The following is a 22,415-nucleotide window of genomic DNA, read 5'->3' as shown; positions in this document are numbered from 1 at the left end:
TAGATATGTTAAAGCAAACAAGCAAGTTTAGGGAAAAAAGTACTTTTGGTAACGTTTCTGAGTCTCAATAATTGTGATGGTGTGTTGAGGGTTCATGATAGGAGGTGGGGTATTCAGGGAGGTCTCTACCATTAGCTGACTGGATCTCAGCTTGCCCCAATCTTGCTCTCTGTTACACTTGGAGCCTGCTGATTTGGGCAAGCGACACATACCAAACTCACATTTACAGTCACTGCCATGTTCACCATTAAACAATATTTTTTGCTCCTTATAGGCATTACACACGTACCGTTTATTTGTTCCTTTCACAAAGTAGGAGTTGGCCTTTATCAAGCTACATGGCGTGGGGCCATTGTACTGTAAAAGATATAGTGACCCAAGATGTGCTGGGAGCTTAATTCAATTAAGACAGAAGTCAATCAAATGGGGTGCATGATTCAATTAATGAAAGATAATCAGAAGACATTGTTATTTTTTGTTTTATAAATGTATTCATGTTCAGTGGTATCGAAGAATGAGTGAGTTCTGACGTACTCTTGGATGCAGGGCCGGACTTACTATTTTGCCATCATGGAATTTACCGGGTAGGCTGCCGGCAAGGGGCTACTTTCAGGACTTAATGGGTTTCCATGATCAAAATATGCACCCAATAAACCAATGTAGTCGCATCCTCCTGCAGTGTGGGAGTAGCTTGATCATTTTTGGTTTCCAGTCTAGTCTTGCTTAGATGCCACTGAATATGAATACATTTATTCAATTTTTGTTTTTACAAAATCAGACTATATTTCTCTAATCGAATCACACCGCACATTTAGTTGTCCTGGTTCTAATTTAAACATTTGAGTTAAGCTTATAGCCCAGCCAGGACTCTTGTTACTTTTGCATGAGTCCTTTCACAGGCACTCATACTTGTGGCATCAACTAATCCCACCTTCCGGACCAGACCACTAAGGGACAAATATGTAAATGAATTCTGAGGTCAATTACAAAATCCCAGGATTTATGAAAACAAATGTCATTTTTTCCAGTTGGAAAATCTTTATGACTTGCAAAACATCTTTTATAATCAATAAAAATCACAAATAGGAGGAGACATGAAAGGTGCATTACTCTTGTGCTTTGTCATTTGGATGATTAAATGTTTTGTTACCAAATTGCAATCATAAACCATTGACAAGTTACCCATCCCAAAGTCAAAATAGTAGCAAATTTTCAAAAGTGAAGCTGTGTTTCTGAAGCGGGCCAGCACTGGTTCAGAGGACTACTGCATGCTCCCTGTGATTTTTTTATTTTGATAATAAGTTAGCATTACCTGCCTGTAGGAGAGTAGGGTCAGCTTCCTATGGTCACCCCCACTTTTTGCTGTGATTTTCTGGTTTTTCGACTTTAGTGTGGCTGTGGGCCTACCAATCAGACCCACAGCCCAGCTGTTCTCTCTCTAAATTGATACCATGTACTTTAGGTGCATACCAGATTGGGTTATTGGGTCACCTTTGTGAGCCCCTGTACATTGTACCATAGATACTCAGGGCATAGGTGCATCCAATGCCTACCAGGGGCTGCAGCATGTATTATGCCACCCCTGGCTGGCCCTCCAAGCTGACACCACAGGTTGATCACTCAGCTTGGGTTAGGTAGTGTAATCACCCCTTACTTAGATATGGTGTACCTATATCTACCTTATATATAGACACATATTCACCTATAAGTCACTCCTATGGTAGGCCTCGACAATCCTGGAGGCAGAGTGCTTGGTTTTATGTGAGAGGGTGCCCTAGCATGAGCTGAGCCCCTCTGCAGCTTTCGGAACCATCTCCTTATAGCTGTTCTATGATATAGCCATACCATATACTCTTAAGTGTATTATAATCCTCGCGGTTAATGCTAACTTTGGTTTGCTTTATCAAAACCTGTCGTGTAAAGTGTAAAACACTTTGGAATACTACCCCCCGCCAATTCTGGTGGCAGGGGTAGCATCCCACCCTTCTAGAGGGAAAAGACATGCATATTACTGCTTTACCCGGTTAAAGTTAAACAGAGCTCCAGCATCACAAAATGGATGCTGCTGCCACAGACACAAGTCTGACCTTCTGCTGCAGTACGAAACTCCGGCAGGGGAGGCCTGGACAATAGGTTTCCTGTGCAGGGAGGTGCAGGCAGGCAGATGTGTATTGGGACAGGGAGGGCTGCATCAGCAGATGCTTTTTGAGACACTGCCTGGGGCACACAAAGTGCAAACCAGTTGCTGGGGCACTCCAGCCCCAGCTCTGGCGCGAAACTGGACAAAGGGGAAAGGGGTGTAACCACCCCCTTCTCAGGTCCACCCATAGGAGGGACCTAGGCAGGTAATCCAGCCCATTAGCTTAGTACAAGTATAGGAGCTGTGTCCCCAGGACTTTAGATTACCCTGGAAAAAACTTTGATACAGAACTCTTGGACCTTCGACATTCTATTCTGACTAGAAGACGGAAGACATCTCCCTTGTGGTCAAGAAGTGACCACCCTGTGCAAACAGGCACCACCAGTAACTTGCCGTCTGCTTTGTCGATGCTCGCGCTGGATCCTGAAGACTCAGTGTCACAAGAACTAGACTCTCAGACTTCTCTTACTCCGACCCACATCCACAGCAAAGCTGAGACCCGCGGCGGACACGAGAGAGACGTGGGACCGGACACCCTTGAAATCCTGCATTTTGCTAACTGCTCAACTACCAAGGTAACCTCACAGTTGTGCATTGGGGTCCAAGAAGCTCCAGACCCAAGCGCCATTTGCACCAAAGCTCAGCCCTCCACACTCCAGGAGTGCCGCGTGGGGCCCGCTCTTGCAGTTCAGCTTGACGCGTCCTCTTGGTTCCTTGCTCATTATCTAGTGAGCCCTCTGAAGACTTTCCTTTTGAACTAAACTGATTTTCTGGTTGCTCCAGGCTTGCTCCAGCTTCCCTTCAAAGGAGAAGCACCACAGAACTTGCGGGTCTGCAACAGAGCCAATCTTGACATCCTGCGTGGGTTGCGGTTGCCAAGGCTTGTTGGGTCCAATCCGGATACCAATACCACTGTTAACTAGATCCTTTGTGGGACAGCTCAAATCCAGCGCCTGGTTATGGTCAATGCCTCCTGGACCTCGTGGCTGAAGAGACAAGCTCACCTTCTTCACCTTCAAGCACACAACATCGCCTGGTTCCTTCCTGGTTCCTTCCTGGTCACTGGCTAGTGACCCAGACTCTGTCCCCTCTGCTTTTTAGGATCTTCACATCATCGATCCACCCTTGGATCCACCCAGACACTTTTCCTCTGGTCGCCTGCACCACTTCTTTGCAGATCTCCATAGAAAATTTATGACGAAACCCGACACCAAAAGGCACCTATGCACCCGGCTTCCCTGGGTGAGGTAACACGAGTACTCTGGTGCTCCCGTGGGTCTTGACTCTCGAAGTGTCCTCATCTAAAGGGGTTTTATCGTAGTCCATCCGGAAGTGTCCCAAAACAGTAACTTTGTAACTTCTTTGTTTCCCATTATAAGTCAATGGTAGCTCGCGACTGTGTTCAGACACTACACGCGTCTCCTGTGGGCCTCCTACTTCCTAACCTTTAGTTGTTTGGTGTAGTCCCAGCGATTCTACAGGCCCTAGGCCTGCGGTCTAGCTCTCACGTGGTTCTTATACCACTTGTTTAGTATATGGTTTGTGAGGCCCCTAGGGCATAACTGTATTTTTGCAACTTATTGTATGCTAATTGAGTAACTTGTGATGTACTTTTACCTCTGACCTCATAAAGAGTCCAGAGGGGTTGTGTTTAGAATAAATACATATATATTTGATATATACCTTGTGTGGTGTCCTTTCATTTGGTATTCAAGGGATTATAATTGGTAAAACAACTTGCTTCACATGCTCTCTGAAGTTTTAGTCTATGACTGCTGGTCCATGCTACCACTAGGATAGCTTGTCTATAAGGTTGACTTTACAACTACCATCAATAAGGGTCGATTAGACTGGTAGAATCTGCCTACTAGAATAGTGGACATCATATGTCAGGCCAACTTCTCACACTGCCCATTTTCAGGGAAGGAATCGGCTTCTAAAAAGTAATGTTGATCTCAAGGGATGGAAGTCTGCCACCCCTTGCAAGTCTTCATCTTAATTCACAGTAATTCCTTGGATTCATTTTAACGAGGCAGGAGGTGTTGGGACCTTTCGTGAATGTACATGTCGTGTAGCTACTGATTGGTACAGCAGTTGTATCACAAAAGGAAAGCCTATTTTAAAACCAGTTGGTCTGTAAATTACTCATAGCGCTATGCGGACAGGGCTTATTAGATGGGGTGAAAGCTGGCATTTAACACAAGACACGGCACGACCTCCCTTATCAAATCAGAGTACCCTCCTCACTTCTTAAATTCTGCAAGATGCTGAAGACCTGGCTCTTCTTATAAGCTTCATGGGGATCATACACCTACACACCCACACACCTGCCCAAGTGCCTGGTTACCTTCTCGGATGTTTAGTGCACTATACAAATCGACATAACATAATTTATTGACCTGTTAAAGATGATAGTCTGAGTTTGTTTTGCTAGAATTTTAACTGTTGACACAGCAGATGTCGGCTCCCAGCTCTGGAACTCACCTGGTCATGTTTTGTTCTGTTGACATCACAGTGCTGACGTCAAGACGTGCCACCCTGCCACACAGGCGAAGTTACGTACTGAGTAGCACACCAATGATCATATGCGCATTCGGTTTATGTGGGTGATATTAGGATAGAGCCAATGCTGCAACCACATTATATTGCCCCTATCTGTCTGTTCATCACATTGTGTCCCAAATGCATAAGGATGAAGAAAGAAGACGCCATGCTTAAGCAACATTTCTGGCATGCCTCCCCCTCAAAGCTTAAACTAAAAAGCAATATATGGTGTCAAAACAGATGCCTGAAGGTCTCGTGGAGATTACGTCTGTCTAATGAGAATCGCTGTTCTGTTGTCTTCAACTGTCAGGCTGCAGCAAAATAAAGAAGAATACAGTGGATGGAAACGTGCAGTGAGAAATCAATTATGAGATGAAGCCCGACTTCAGGAAGTGAGGACGTGCTGGGGTGCAGAAAGTGCAAGTAGCTCAGTATCCTTAAGAAGGGGAGCTCCCTCCCTGAAGCTGCCCCCCCACCCCTGCAAGCAGTGGATGCCCTTTCACACGGAGCAGGTGGAATGCGTGCCAGGTAGGGTCAGCACAGCGTGTACAAAAGGTCGCATAACTTCATTTGTCAAGATATTTAATTACTTGTAAGAAAAGACTGCAATCTTGCAATAAACAGAGGCTGATAAAATATTGCAGCGTGTGCAGGATGCGTGTGGCTCAAAACACGGCTTTACTAACCTCTCAAGGCGCCATTGTTCTCACTTGAAGAGCTCTTTGAAATCCTCTCTCGGCTTTCTACTTTTTGGTTTCAAAGTAGTACGTTCTCAAAAGCCTGTTTGATTTTGTGGAGTTGAAATAAGGATACTGACAACTCTGGCATGGATAAAGAGCAGACAGAAACAAAACAAGTCAGCAGAGGAAAGCAGACGTAGAGCAGCTTAATAGTGAATAGACGTTATAATGAGCGTTTAGATCCATTAGAGCAGGGCTTCAAAAACTTTTTAGAACCAAGACACATTTTTTAGAAGGACAAACTTCCACCACCTACTTAGCTTTAATGGCCCAGAGGCAGGGGATTTTCTTAATGTAATTAAAGAATTGTGTGTAAGCGCAGTGCCGTTTACAGACAGTAGGTGCATTTGCCGTTGAAATAGCCAATACATTTGTATACATACAGTTTTCCTGATAAAACTATATTGCACACAAATGACAATGAATGAGTAGAAATCGGGTTTCAGTGAATATTTATCATGTGTGCATCACCAAGTAAAGTGTCTAGATTTGTGTTAATATTTCTAAAATCTTTCCATCACACTACAGAATTACAAAAATATGCTTCATTTTTGCTTCCCTAGCTGCTGAACATGTACAGCTTATTTACAGGTACTATTTACATTGTGTTTTGTTACAAATAATTAAGTCCTACGGCCTTTCCTTTCCCACACTCAGCACCTCAGCAAGATTGAAACAACACGCACTTTAGTTTCTCTGACTGCAGTTTGAAAGGAGTTTGTAAACATAAATCCCCAAGCTCACAATCACGTGTAGTACCAACAGGCCTGACTTTAAAAGAACGTTGTATTTAACCATTACAAGTAAATAACACAAGAAGGTTTATGTATTTGTGTAGAAGTAAAGAACCTGTAAAATAACATTAGTGTAGGTTACAAGGTCTGGTGAAAATTCCATTGTCAAGTCAGGCCTAAACATCCATGTAGGTTAATAACTGCCCTCCTCCCATCGGTGCTGTGTGCCAGAGGAAAACACATTAATTATCTATTTGTCTAAGGTACTTTAATAGCATTATAATGTCATGTGTGAGCTCCTGAAAGTACAATTCAGGCAGCTGGATAAAGAAACAAAATTATCACAGCTGTGTGAAGGGCGGAACTTTTTTTTGTAGAAGTACTCAAATTCTGCTCAAAGCTCAATCAAAGCATGTACACCTGGCTCCCAACATACAACAGCTGTGCTGACAATCTAGACCATAAAAGGCAGCAATTAGTCAGAAGACATAAACTGATATTTGACTTCGGTCTTTGAAGCATAGCAAATGTTCCTAGATAAATTGTGAATTTAAAGACATCTTTATTTATTGCCTTGGCTTCTGGCAACTCACCAAATATCAGCTCTAACCCACAGTTTGGAAAACTCTGCATTAAATACTAGAGTGAATGTTAAGAAGCATGCCAAATGACAGAGAGAAGTTCAAAAGACTTTACCATTAATCATAGTAATAACAATAATGTAGTATTATTATTGGTATTATTATTACCACCGTTATCATTAGTATTATGCCTATCATTAGTGTTAATATTAGGAATAAGAATAAGTATAATAATTTATTATTTCTATTTTTTATACTAATTTGTATGTATCTTTTTCCAATTTGTAAAACAGCTTCCAACCCAGTTAGCCTAAAATCCCCTCTAATTTGCCTCCACCCAAAGCTCATTAAAAATTAACCCACCGCTTCAAATAAGTGCAGGGGCAATCAATTAGCTATTCTGGCTGGTCTCTAGAATGGATGAAACCTCAAATAAAAGTCTTTAGTTACCTTCAATTGTGAAACCCCAGTTCTACAGCAGAGAAGCGATAAATGCATTGCACACCACCGGGAAGACAGCACACTCAGTTAGGATGTGTTGAGCAGTCTTTGTATTTCTATTAAATTGAAACAATTGACAGAGTCTTATCTTCCGAGGTGGGCATTGCAATGCACCAGCGATGTTTTGAAATAGTGGCACCCCATTCTTAATAGCTTGTGTGTTGACCTTACGTTTGGTGATAGCCCCTTCTGTATGTATTGCTGGAAGTGCAGAACTTAATATCTACAGCATAGTCCAAAAGAGCAGGTTTACCCACTAGGGAAATTCAGTTCGCAGACCAGCACCCTTTTCCAATGAGCATGCCAACCTCAGTCCTAAACCAACTGTTTAACAATGTCTGACTATCAAATGAAGCCCTTATGCACAAATCATCCTGGGTACTACCAAGCTGATGGGATGTGCTACTCTGTATCTATTTTTGACTTAAGCTGCTTATCATTAATGAGCTTTAATAAGGTATCTGGAGCAGCCAAATTTACCCAATAGTGCCTATTCAAATAGGCTGCCTAAGGAAGCCTCCATGTCAATGTCAGCAACAGCCCAAACCTACCTGTCTCGTAGTAGAGGGAATTAAGTAGGCCACAGGACCCTGAACTTTATCCAGATAGCAATGATGATACAAGGATATAAGTATAAAATGGGAAACACTTGGCCAACTGAACCCTAAATACCAGCAGCGAGTAGCTGTCATGGTAAATAGTTTGAGCATACTATTTCACCAGCAACAGAATTCACAGCTGATTCTTCTACTGGAATAACTAGCCTTTATCTAATCCTTTGATCGATATAGAGACCAAGGTGTCTCTAGCTTCCCGCAGTCTTACGTTTATTGCTCCATAGAAATCAACAATTCCTGGGTCCTTGGGGCACCACAAAATATACAGCTTTCTTTTAGTCCAAATTCAAAGTAATCATGTCTTTGTGTATAGCTGTTAAAAAACATTAATTCCCATTCATAGACCACAAAGTGTCCTTTTCTATATGATTATATTGTCTGCATGCAGGGAATACATGCTCTCTCTCCCTCCCGCACCGGTCCTCGGAAGCTTGTTTCCGGTCCAGGGAAAACATGGCTTGGCAGTTCGGGCTGGACTGTTCCCATGAGGCACAGGGTCAGACTGATTTGCATATAGCCATGTCTGAACTGGGGTGGCAGAGTGGGCTAAAGAACGGTGATGGATTAAACACAGATCTTTTGACTGGGTGTGAGTGTTTGATTGATTCAGATGCTCCGTCCATCACCGCCCCCTTTTGTACCGCTTTTGGCCGCCATAAGTGTGGCAGGGTATGCTCAGACGTGAGTCCCTTGCTCACTTTGCCACTGGATTCAAGCAAGCTGGGATGAAGACGGCTGGAATGCCAGAAACCGGTCCTCGGAAGCTTGTTTCCGGTCCAGGGAAGACATGGCTTGGCAGTTCGGGCTGGACTGTTCCCATGAGGCACAGGGTCAGACTGATTTGCATATAGCCATGTCTGAACTGGGGTGGCAGAGTGGGCTAAAGAACGGTGATGGATTAAACCCAGATCTTTTGACTGGGTGTGAGTGTTTGATTGATTCAGATGCTCCGTCCATCACCGCCCCCTTTTGTACCGCTTTTGGCCGCCACAAGTGTGGCAGGGTATGCTCAGACGTGAGTCCCTTGCTCACTTTGCCACTGGATTCAAGCAAGCTGGGCTGAAGACGGCTGGAATGCCAGAAACCGGTCCTCGGAAGCTTGGTTCCGGTCCAGGGAAGACATGGCTTGGCAGTTCGGGCTGGACTGTTCCCATGAGGCACAGGGTCAGACTGATTTGCATATAGCCATGTCTGAACTGGGGTGGCAGAGTGGGCTAAAGAACGGTGATGGATTAAACCCAGATCTTTTGACTGGGTGTGAGTGTTTGATTGATTCAGATGCTCCGTCCATCACCGCCCCCTTTTGTACCGCTTTTGGCCGCCACAAGTGTGGCAGGGTATGCTCAGACATGAGTCCCTTGCTCACTTTGCCACTGGATTCAAGCAAGCTGGGCTGAAGACGGCTGGAATGCCAGAAACCGGTCCTCGGAAGCTTGTTTCCAGTCCAGGGAAGACATGGCTTGGCAGTTCGGGCTGGACTGTTCCCATGAGGCACAGGGTCAGACTGATTTGCATATAGCCATGTCTGAACTGGGGTGGCAGAGTGGGCTAAAGAACGGTGATGGATTAAACCCAGATCTTTTGACTGGGTGTGAGTGTTTGATTGATTCAGATGCTCCGTCCATCACCGCCCCCTTTTGCACCGCTTTTGGCCGCCATAAGTGTGGCAGGGTGTGCTCAGACGTGAGTCCCTTGCTCACTTTGCCACTGGATTCAAGCAAGCTGGGCTGAAGACGGCTGGAATGCCAGAAACCGGTCCTCGGAAGCTTGTTTCCGGTCCAGGGAAGACATGGCTTGGCAGTTCGGGCTGGACTGTTCCCATGAGGCACAGGGTCAGACTGATTTGCATATAGCCATGTCTGAACTGGGGTGGCAAAGTGGGCTAAAGAACGGTGATGGATTAAACCCAGATCTTTTGACTGGGTGTGAGTGTTTGATTTATTCAGATGCTCCATCCATCACCGCCCCCTTTTGTACCGCTTTTGGCCGCCACAAGTGTGGCAGGGTATGCTCAGACGTGAGTCCCTTGCTCACTTTGCCACTGGATTCAAGCAAGCTGGGCTGAAGACGGCTGGAATGCCAGAAACCGGTCCTCGGAAGCTCGGTTCCGGTCCAGGGAAGACATGGCTTGGCAGTTCGGGCTGGACTGTTCCCATGAGGCACAGGGTCAGACTGATTTGCATATAGCCATGTCTGAACTGGGGTGGCAGAGTGGGCTAAAGAACGGTGATGGATTAAACCCAGATCTTTTGACTGGGTGTGAGTGTTTGATTGATTCAGATGCTCCGTCCATCTCCGCCCCCTTTTGTACCAAAAAACATACTAGAGCCATCCATTATCAATCTTTAATACCAGAGCAACTACATTGTGCATTGTGGACATTTGCGCTCAAAATACTATTTGTACTTTGAGGATAACCCCACATAAAGTTGGTCAGTCTAGCAAATGAGCTCTGTCATGAATCTGGATCAAAGAGCAACCTGACCAGTCATGGGATTCTGGTACTCAACTGTAAAACTTGTGTCTTTTCTCCCTTGGTGTCCTCGGGCTCCCATTCTGCAGAGCTCCTACCTGGGAATGAAGTACCCTTTTTAACAATTGACCCTCAGGGCAGTGAGTGAGGCTTATTTACTGGATGTACTGGGAACTAGAGAAACATTTCTTAGCAACACAACAAATAAAACTGTCCAATTTGTCTTATAAAAAGGAAAATGAGTTCATTAACACACTACTAAATACTACATACAAATGTACAAATATATAGAATGGCAGGTTGACACGCCTATGGTGACAACTTCGAAAGGGCCTGATGAGTCACAACCAACAGGGGCATAAATTACAGAAAAGGCTCACAAATCAGTGATCACCCTGAATTGGAAGCAACTTCCACAGCCTGAGCACCAGCCAGCCTTGAACCCCAAAAACACAATATCCGAAATATGCCTAAGATAACATAGTGGCCACATTAATGAAAAGTAAGGCCTATAGGCAAAATACAAACTTCACAATGATACAATCTGTAATAAAATCCTGGCATGATAATCTGCTTGGCCTGGGTTTGTCCTTCAGCACCCCCATGGACTTCAAGGAAGGGTAAACTCGATGCCTACACTCATTCAGTCTACTGATCCCTGGCCACTTTCAGGGTTCCTGTGGGTCTAGCAGAAATTAGGGTAGCCGTCTCCTGGTGTACCCTACGTGGAACCAATCCCCAGAACTGCCAAATGAACCCTCTGCTCCAGGGTTCCCAGCAAGTCTACTGTCCATCCTCAAGGGGGCTGGCTAGTAGTATTTGCAATACTACTAGCCCTTGAAACTAATTCCAGTCCCTGAACACCAGTGTGGAATCCTTGAGTCCTTTTCTTCAGCAAGACTTAGGAATCTTCATTGCATTGATTAAAGATCACCTCACTCCAGATGACAAGATGTCCTCACGTGTGCAGGGGTTTTCAGCAAGGATGGAACGTTGCAGAAAGTGAGCACCTCTGCCCAGTCTAAGGATGACACATCATTCTGGTCCTGTCCCATCCCTTCTGCACAGCACATTGGGGCTTTTCAATGTGGTGGCTTCAAAGGGTTAAGGGTCAGAGATTTTCAACAGTTTTAAGACCACCCCAAACTGCCAAACTGGGTCCTTTCCACAGCTGAGTGGCCGTTTCCCTATAGTTTTTCTGGGAAGGACATGTGCAGGCTTCATGGTGAATGTAAATGTAATTAACCTATGGAGATTCTGCCCCCGCCTTCTTCCTACTCGAGCAACAGGCTTAATCCTCTCCAAATGGACCTATTGTGTGAGGAAGGCTTTGACATACCTGTCAGTCCATCACAATAATTAACACGGCCCAGAAGGTTTGCTAACAATGCAAATCTTAGTGGACTGACTCAGAAAAATGTGACCAAAACCCAAACTATGGGAAGAAGAGCAAATATAGCCAAATTAATATCACATTGGCACAATGAAAAGCATAAGTTAATCTTCTCTCTAGGTTGAGCCAATATGAAATTACAAGTTTTGTATAGCTTTCCCCTAAATGTGAGGCTAGAGGCAAATGAAAAGAGGATAATTACAATGCTCAATTAAATTATAAGGCGTACAAACGCCCTAATTAATATATTAAAGGGCCCATCAGTGACAAGCTACCTGTGTTCAAAAACAGGTCTGTGTTGGAAAGTTGTCCCACTTGCTCAACCCGCATATGGGTATAACCAGCCCAGAGCTTCTTACAGCAGCTGTGCAGTATCAGACCTTATTTTAAAAGGTGGGCAGAGCTCCAAATACTGAGTAGTTTAAAAGCAAAAAAAAAATTAGGAGGGGTTAAAAATTCATCAGAAGCCCGAGAGCCTTGGTACATATCTTAGTTGATTGACACACATACAAATTAGTTGAAACTTTACAGACTCGGGTATGTTGTCATTCTTGTTCACTTGGATAAGGATGCCTACCTTCCATATATTGGGTATCTTATTTAAAGTACTTGTCAAAATACTGCTAACAGTATCAGTCTTAGCCATGTGGTCGCAAGCTAACCATCTAGCAGTTCCAGCATCCTTGGTTTTTTTTATACTCACTATTATCATCCCAGCTACTCCACAGAATCATGTAAAATAGAGCTCCTCAATGGACACTCTTGTCAGACTTAAAGTTACTTTGTCTAGGCAATCTAGATAATATTGTCAATTGCTGCAATTACAGGTCTACTAGAACATGTACGATATAATTCCGTTCTTCTACCCTGATGATCCTTTCCATATTATTAATCATTTATCAGGGTTTATCAGGGTCAGCAATGGTAGATTACCTGATACGTTGTGTATTCCTCTTAAATATACTGGACTTTCAAACCAGACATCTTTATCAAGTCAAGGAAGCTCAAGGCTGTTAATTACACCACTAATTTGCCCACACAATCTCCTGTCAATATCATGCAACAGTCAAATGTGATCATTAATTTTACCTTCTCATTACGTGGTAACGGTGATACAACCACTTTTCTCTACAACTTATCAAATGTTGCAATATCTCCTAGGAGCACTGTTGTTAGACCTCTCAGCCTTAGGGTGGTATTCTCCCAAACCTCTTGCCTTCACCCTGCCATTTTGCTGAATTCCCTTTTCTGGCCCTAGGGCTCTGTGCACCTTAACACTGCTAACCAGTGCAAACATGGTAATATTGGCCCATACCCAATTGGCATATTTAATTTACTTATAAATCCCTAGTAAAGTGCACTAAATGTGCCAAGGGCTTGTAAATAGAAAGCTATTAGTGGGCCTCCCATTAATATAATGGGGTGACCCAGAAAAGTGAAAGGACCTGGGTATCAATCGGTAAAGGAAACAAAGTGGTCCTAGACACTGATAAATTATAGCAGTAAATAAAAAACCATTGAATATTCATAAGAGATTACATCCTGCAAGTAAAAGGAGAGAAAAAGACAAGCCAAATGTATATACAATCAATTAGTACCCAATGAGTATAAGTACAGTAAATCAAATCAACTTAATTGCAGTTTATTCACATTTACTTCAGAATAAGAACTCTTGTTGATACTATGGAGAACGGGGTTACTGCCAGGTGCAGTGTAGGAAAGTGCAAAGATTGGTGCTTGTGTGGAAAGGCAAAAAGATTGGGAAAGCATAAAGAATGAAAAAAATCTGCTACGTTATATTGTGCTACGGTCAACTATCCTTAGCGATGAGGAAAGCCTGCCCCTAGAATCGTTCCAAAGATAATTATTCGTAATTCAGTTTCTTTTCACAGTGGTACAACATCTGTGAATGTGATCAGAGGGCGGGGGATAAAAAACAAGGGTGCAGGCCCCAAACATGGGGGGGGGAATCGTCTTCCTCAGGATGGGGAGGTAAGGAACCTTAGTAGAAGAATGTAACGCCCCCAGCGATTCGATGGGCAACCCGTCAATGGTGTGCCATGTTACTCCAAAAACGGACTCATAATAGCCCTTAGTTAAAACGTTCATGTGTGGAAGTGAATTATTTTCAATTCCGCTGTGTGTTAAGCGGTGAGAGAACGTAAGGGGATCTAAATTCACCACCAGTCGGCACGATTAAACTCGAGTTCTGCTTAACAGCTAGTCGCAGGACCTCTGGGGGTTCTGTCTAGCACACATGAACGCTTTAATTAAGGCCTATTATGAGTCGGTTTTTGGAGTAACATGGCACACCATTGACGGCACAAATAGGTGTGCAATGAGGCAAAAGAAGCAAAAAATGGCAAATGTCTCTTACCAACTGTAAAAATCCACAGTCATCTGCAAAAGTGTGAGTCAGGCCCAATTCACAAATTTTGCACCCAGTACTCATTACTTAGTACAACAGTAACCCAGGCATCATACTTGTTTAATCTGTTTTAGCTGGTTTAGTGTCCCACTTGGAGGCAGTAAATTCGAATCCCCCTAAATTTGGTTCCATGCACATATGGAAACTTTTATATGTGGATGATGTGATCTTGCTTAGCCAGACAAAAATGGGCTACATCAACTTATTGACAAGCATTTCTTATACTCCTCAAACAAGTAAATATGAAGAAAATAAAGATTATGTAGGTAAGTTGCAGGATAAAGAAAAGCTACAAATAGTTCCTACACGGGGAACAACTGGAGCTGGCAAGAACCTATAGATATCTAGTGTATCTGTTTATATGATAGAGGCTCATATAAACAGCACAGAAAATACTTTCTGAGGAGAGGTAACCCTCTGATCCTGGCTTTCCACACCTTACAAACAACTCTGAATGACCCAAGCTTTCTACCTTTACTCAAAATAATATCTGCAAAACTCATTGAGTATTACGTATGAAAGTGTAGCCCTCCGGGGCAGAGATGCAGCACTCATAAATACAATCTCATCTAAAACATTTATATTGTTGTTTTATCTCCCTCCAAATGCTTCCCCAACACAGATAAGGATGGAGTTTGTCTATTAAGTCAGCTAATGGCTCAACTGACTTCTTGGTTTTTATGTGGTACCCTTTCCTCACTATAATAGTGAGGAAAGGGTACCACATAAAAACCAGGAAGTCAATTGTGCCATGCTCTTTGGCAGGAATTGCAAACGAATGAAACTGCACCTGCCCTCCTTTACCTCGACCTGGCCATTAAAGATCTAGGAATTCACTCAATATGGGAAGATTCCCTCTCTCCATCCAGCTTTAAAAAATCAGTCAATGTCATTACAAAGAAAACATCGGTGCTTAAACACAAAGATACTCAATCACTTAGATTGCATGCCGTAACAGTAGTTAATGAATATAAGGTACTTAAGCACCAATTTTAGTTAGAGGCCCGATGCTCAAGGCAGTTAAAATTGATTTAATGCGTTATCGCTTTGATCTTTTTCCAGGAGAAATCAATTGAAAATTGTGGAAAAGGTTGACTCTAAAGGAGCGTTGCCGACTGTGTAACTCTGGGCAAGAAAATATCAAACACATCATGTTTATGCCCAGTCTCACTACAAGAAAGAAGACTATTGCTGAAAGTCTCATTTAATCAGTGTGCGATACAGACCTGCAGGCAGTAATTGCAAGCCTAAAATCTACTGACCCCATATTGATCTGTCGGTACAATAAATTTGTAAGGATTGCTGGGAAAAAAATTGATGGTCATCAACACCTTGCAGTCTTAAAAAATGAAGTACCACCAGCGCTTTGCATTTGCACTTTCTTACAATGTACCTTTTTTATACCAATTGCTTAAGATAAGATCAACATATGCATTATGCATTTTCCTAGATGCCCTTAGATTTAATATCATATGATGGTATAATGTGCCAGTAATAGCCGTGGGTAATCACATGTCTTTTAAATGTATTTGCTTTGTTTCCTATCTTTACTACATGGTTATGATATTGCTATTTAATCGGTACTGTATGATTTTAAAGAAAATGCCCTACACTTCCTTACAATACACTTTTTATGATGCCAATTGTCAAATAGAAATATAAAAATATGTATTATGCACTTTCTTTAGATGCACCTTTCTTTAAATTGTAGGGCTATATAAAAAGATGTAGCACTAGATATCGTGATGTGCCAGTAATAGGTGTGGATAATCACCTTTTTTTTCATAAGAATTTGTGTTGTTTATATTTGAAAAAGAAATGTTTTCTGTTTTGTATGATCTTAAAAAAGAAAACATTCTAAACAGTTCCTTTTTAATTAATTAATTGTAAAGGTTTTAAATACCTGTATAAGAAATATAGCTTGAACCACGTAGGCTATAAGGTACACCAACACATCTTTGCACTATAAAAAGTACAAATAATAAATTACAATTCGATAACACTGTCATTTAAAACTCATCACAATGTATTCAGATCCTCAAATACACTCATGTGGTTGGCCACATGAATACAAATACAGACACATCATAGACACATACACAATTGTAACTGAAAACACATTTCAAGGAACTAATCCATGTTTATCAATCCAAGGTAAGGGAGGGTTCATTAACAATCTATGCATGGCATTCTTCCCCACCTGCTCTTCATCAGCAGCCAACCAATCACACACAGGTCAGCAACACAAGAAAACCAGTTACAGGAATAACAAGCTTTCTACAATGACAGCCAGTGTTTGCAGCACTGCCCCTCTTCCTGTGTAGCAACTTATTCAAGAGAAGAGCGCAATATACAGGCTGAAGCCCATTCTCTTTTTAAATGCCAGAGAAAGAGATATCATGGAAAATGCCACTTCCCTTCAGATGTGGTTGTGGATATGATAGAAATATGGAAGTAGAAGCTCACATTATTATTATCCCTGATTTGCATATTTAACTTGCCTACAAGCCACTAGTATATGATGTAGAAAATGCATCCAGGACCTGAAAATGAAATGCCACCTGTGGCATATTGCAACATACACAGAGTGGGCCTGTAAAGCATGGCTGCACACCTACAATAAGTAGACAGTCTACAGCAGCATGAAAACCTGCTGTCAAACTGTCAAAATAAGCCTTTCAAGCAGGTGGAAAGCCCTGCTTTTAAGTAATAACAAGCCATCCTCAACCATGTTAACAATTTAAATTGCAGTGTTTCTACAGTCATAGCCCCCACTGTCAGGGCTGATTATAAACTTTCATCTGCAATTTTAATAGGAAATGGCTAGCACATTAGTTCACAGACTAGTTTTCATTTATTTACTGTAAATGCTGCAGTTTGCTGTAAAATAATTACTGCAAACATGCGGGAACAACAGAATGCGAGTGGCTATTGTTCACAGTTCATCCTTGCACCAAACATTGATGCAAGGATGTATTTTGCTCTGAAATATATATAGAGAAATTAACTTCCAGTAATTATATGGAAGGGATTCACGTGAATTTTGCACATTGCAAGGATGCATTTTGTGCAAACATATAGAGCAAAATGACAGATTTGCATTATATGTAATTATATGTAATTTTGTGCCATTTGGGTGTAATTTCCCATAATTGTAGGAATGGAAATCATGTGAATTTCATATTCACCTATCCCGAAACCCATTGGGAGTGAAGCTATCCAGCAGAATAGCTTAGGAGTGGATATATGGGAGGGGACTGTCTATTTCCCTGGCCACACTTCTGGGTGGTCACAAGGGCACTGTGCAAGGGTGAAGAGATTCCCCCATTTTGGATTTAGGTGTACCTTGGAATCATTTGTCAAACAGGAACTGCTGAATAAGCTGGTAGTGTTATACTTAGGAGCTTTTATCCAATTGTTAGGGGGTGGCCATGAGTTACCCCTAACCACTGGCTATTATAACTGGGGCACCACAAGGAACCCTCCTCAAAACACTTAATGCACCTGTGGAAAATAAGAATATTTTAAAAGGCTCCCTGGAGCTGACAAGCTCACCTGGGATGCACATGTGTGCCTGTGAAGTGGTACAGTGACCTGTGAAGATTGGCTGCATTTCAGCAACCCCAGATGACCTTTCTCTGCTCTCTACTACTAGTGCTCTCTACTGAGGAAGGGCTACATCCAGAAACATGTGTCTAGAGATAACAGCACTACCTGAACAAGCTTTGGTGCAAAACTACAGCAACTTTGAAGTAAGCATACTCAGAATGCAATGGGGTGAACTGTTATAGGATGAGAGGCAGTGTGCTCTCTCCCCCTTGTGTGGAACATCAGAATAGGACTGGCCTTTCCTGGGACCTTTCAGCCTCTGTGCCACTCGTTTCCCCCCATTTTTTGTGACCTTTCTGCCCTTTCTTGGGACCTTTCTGCCATCTGTGCCACTCATTTCCCCCGTTTTTGTGACCTTTTTGCCCTTCTTGTGACCTTTTTGCCTTCTGTGCCACTCGTTTCCCCCTGTATTCTTGTGACCTTTCTCCCTTTTGTGACCTTTCTGCCCTCTGTGCCACTCGTTTCTCCCACAATTGTTGTGCCCTTTTGCCTTCTGTTTCCTTCGTCGCCCCTTACCGCCCACGCCACTGCGTCCCCTGCTGCTCTGCCCCCTACCTGCCCATTCACTGCCCCCGCCTCCCACATCCCAGCTGCTCCTCACTCCCACCTCCCCATACATGCCAGCCACTGCGTGGTCGGGCCGCTGGCGCATGGCAAGCCCGTCTGCGCCCGTCCATGCCTGGACCGCGCCCAGCACCAGAAACCCTGGCCCCCGCACCCGCCACGACAACCACCGCCACTATGACGCCAGCACCCTGCACGCTCTCAACCCCGTACAGACCCACAACTGCTTCAAGGCCACCCCGAAACGCACACGTGATCCTTTCACCTGCCGGACCTGCAGCTACACCAGCCACAGAGCCGACGAACCACGTGCCAAGAAAGACCTCAACCACCTCTGATGCATACTACTGAACACCCGCTCCACACGCAAACATGCCGTCAAGCTCTGGGACCAGCTCAACACAATCTTCCCGGACGTCGCCTTCCTGACAGAGACCTGGTTGAACAACTCCTCCGCACCCGACATCGCCATAGCCATCCCATACGGCTACAAGATCACCCGCAGAGACCGCACCATAGGAGTCGGAGGAGGAATCGCCATCGTCCACAAGAACAGCATCAGGGTCTCGACTAGCACCGACGACACGCTCAGCACCGCCGAACACATGCATTTCCAGATCGACACTGACCCCAACTCCACCCTCAGAGGCACCCTCGTCTACTGACCCCCCGGACCCTGCCCCCAGTTCAGCGACTCCATCACAGACTTCATCAGCAAGCACGCCCTGACCTCCACCGCCTAGATCCTCCTAGGAGACCTGAACTTTCACCTTGAGAACAACAACGACAGCAACTCCACCACCCTGATCGACAACCTTGCCAACCTCGGACTGAGGCAACTCGTCACAATGTCCACCCACTCCACCGGCCACACACTCGACCCCGTCTTCTCCTCAAACCTGCACGTCTCTGTCAGCCACACCACCGAACTCCTCTGGACAGACCACTGCTGCATCCATTTCACCTTCCAAAAGCCAAGACAAAGAACGAAATGTCTGCCCTATGTGTTTTAATTTAAAGGCTCAATAAGAGTCCTATAGAAATAGCATGCACAACTTCGAGCTCACTTATCAACAACTATACATTGATTCTTGACACAGCTTCAGAGTAGATATATTTTTATTTTTTTTATTTTCATTTTTCAATAGCAAAAGGATAAAAAAGTGATAAAAGTGTACAAACATCATCATTTAAATATGTACATAACACAGTACTAAATTTGCAATTACGAAAAAATATATACACAACCCCTAAGCACCCTCTCAACTTTCATTCATATTTACGGACTCATTCCACTAGGACAAATTAACATATTCCATTCATCCATTCACATTCACACAATCCAAAAGACCTCATAACCTATCGTAGACAAATACACTGAGGTTGTCCTGCAGTACCCTCTCAGCAATTTGCTAGGAGGAGATGTAATATTGTTGTCAGGACAGATGTTCACTACTCCAACGCGCGTTTCGGTGCCAGATACGGTCTATAAAGGCACCTTCATCAGGGCATGTATACGAAGGAGGGGCACAACGGGGGCAACACAATTTATGCAGCCGTGACAACTCTTGAATTCAAGGACGGCATAGACTGGACCCTCTTCTCACTTTAGAAGGGCTGTCATAAATTTCATCCAATAAAAGTGCAGGTTCCAAAGGGCTCTATGGTTCTTTGGCTTTGTGGTTTAAGTGCTGCCTTTTTATGTAGTTAAATCTTCCAGCTGTTAGTGTAGAAAAAACGCATTTATTCAAGCGTATTTCAGCTTTAAGTATGAATCCCTTTTTCCCCCTGCCAGTTGATAATCATTCCGTGCGCAGTGGATGTATAAAACCAGTCGGGGAGCCCCGCCTCAGCTGGTTCAAAGTAATCTTCTAATTCAATATTTCCGCATCGGGTCCGGCGTCCGTAACCGTGGAGACTGAGGCGTTCACCTTCCAAAAAGCCACCACACACCATATTTATCTCAACCATGTTTACACACTTTCTAAAATGCATCAGGGACTAGAGTGAGATTGGTAAATCGTACTGCCTCAGTGTGTGCACTTCAATGTTTGTGGACCGAGAGTTAGAATAGTAATTCTTACAACCCTACACAGGTTGACATTTTCCCAATGTTTATAGATTAAAAGTTAGAATATTAAACCTCACCACTCCAATTTATGCACTTTTTCTCAGCATCTATGGATTATAGATACAATAGCAAGGTAAACAATTAAATTAATTATAAGAAGGAGTTAGAAATGTAATGATCATTAAGAAAATTTGTCAGGAAGTAGTTTTGGCTTGAAGAATATGAATTCTTGGAAACTGGACTTTGGCTGTCATAAGAGACTGCTTATAAGTTTTAACTCATGATATTGATAGTCACAAATAGGTATAAGCATCCTTTATATAATAATATATGTCTGGTACACAGAGAGAATCGATGTTTCAATATCTGTGTTTCCTATTTATGACATGGGCATCATCCAGACAGATAAGCTTTCAAACTGTAACAAAAGAAAGATAATATGAGAGATGGCATATTGCATTGAAGATAAATATTATGGGTGAGGCATCATCTCATGTTAGACAACATGCGGAGAAGAAGAAAGTACAGGCACATCAGGGACCTAGTGAAGAAGAAGGTCACTCCCACTCACAGAAATTGCTTTTGTTATGAAAGAAAAGGGGCTACGGTTTTGGTATCCTGTTTCCTGCGGGCAAGCCGACCTAGGTACCCGTAGCGGTCTGGTGCTGTGCGCTGCCGGAATCACCGCTCTTCCTGTTGGCGGATCGTTCTCGGCTTTCCAGCAGGCGGACCTTTCTGGTGATCCTCTGAGTAGGTGGTTCTTACCGTTCTTACCGTTGTGCGCTTCTGAAGGAGGCCGTGTACAGCTGACGTTATGGAGCAGCTGTTCTTTTGGGCCTTTCTATTGATCCCCTGTGGGAGGCGTACATGGGCAGTTGTTACCATTGTGCACTTCTTAAGGAGGCCGTGTACAGCTGAGTTACAGAGTAGCTGTTCTTTACTTTTTCTCACGCTAACTGGCACAGCTGTTTTCTTCTGTCAGTTGCATTGTAATAAATGGATGGACCGTCTCTTTTCTTCATTTGGAATGTAATTTCTTCTATTCACGCTGACTGGCACAGCTGTTTTTATTGCCAATCATAAAACAAGAGGTATTTTACTTATTCAATCATGTCTTTCTGTCCCAGCTGGTGAGCACTGCCGATGGTGTCCAGTTTTGGTGATGACTGTCAGTATTTCTTCACAGACTTGCTGATGGGGACAGCTCTTCTTGCATTATCTGTGCCATTTTGCTCCTATATTTTCACACTGACTGGCACAGCTGGGTGTGCTTGTGTGTGCTTGGCTTTGACTTCATTTTGATTTGCTGAGAGACACAGCATCCACTAGAAATTTTCCAGAACGTTCAAGTTTTTTAATTCCTGGAACTCTCTATTGCTTTGCAAGTTTTCTTGTTTTCTATGTCTCATTCAAGCATTTCTATATTTATGTTTTGGTGGTTGTTTTTCTAGCATTACAGTCTATGTCCCTGTATCTTCATTCCTTTTTGTTCATTTCTCCATATTGTCACGACCCTGGCTAACATGTCACAACCACCTCCTTGCTTAAATGAAGTTTAATCTTCAATCTATCTTATAAACAGTGGATAGGATTACTAGAATCGTATCTAATTGCAATTGGTTGGAAACAATTTTTCCTGTTGTGTAAACTGCACATGTCGCTCCATAATTTAGGCATTGAAGGTCGAAAGACTGATGACAACATATCATTGCCTTCTCACAATGGGGAAGACAGTGATAGTGATGAAAATGTATATCAAATGGCAGTGAACAAACTAGAGAAGTACTTCGGCAAGAAAGTCAATGTTGTACTAGAGAGACACAAATTCTTTTCTTGAGTACAAGGTAAGAATGATAAAGTGAAATCGTACATTGCAGTTTTGAAAGGACTTTCTAATACATGTGAATTTGAGGAGCTTACTTACTATCTTATAAGAGATCAATTGGTCGGGTGTACCAACAATCCCAAAATTCAAGAAGGATTGTTAGTAGTTAATCATGATGTGAAAGAAGCCATGCAT

The sequence above is a fragment of the Lissotriton helveticus genome, chromosome 11 (genome assembly GCF_964261635.1).
Source record: "Lissotriton helveticus chromosome 11, aLisHel1.1, whole genome shotgun sequence".
NCBI lineage: Eukaryota > Metazoa > Chordata > Amphibia > Caudata > Salamandridae > Lissotriton > Lissotriton helveticus.
This window is presented reverse-complemented; position numbering follows the sequence as displayed.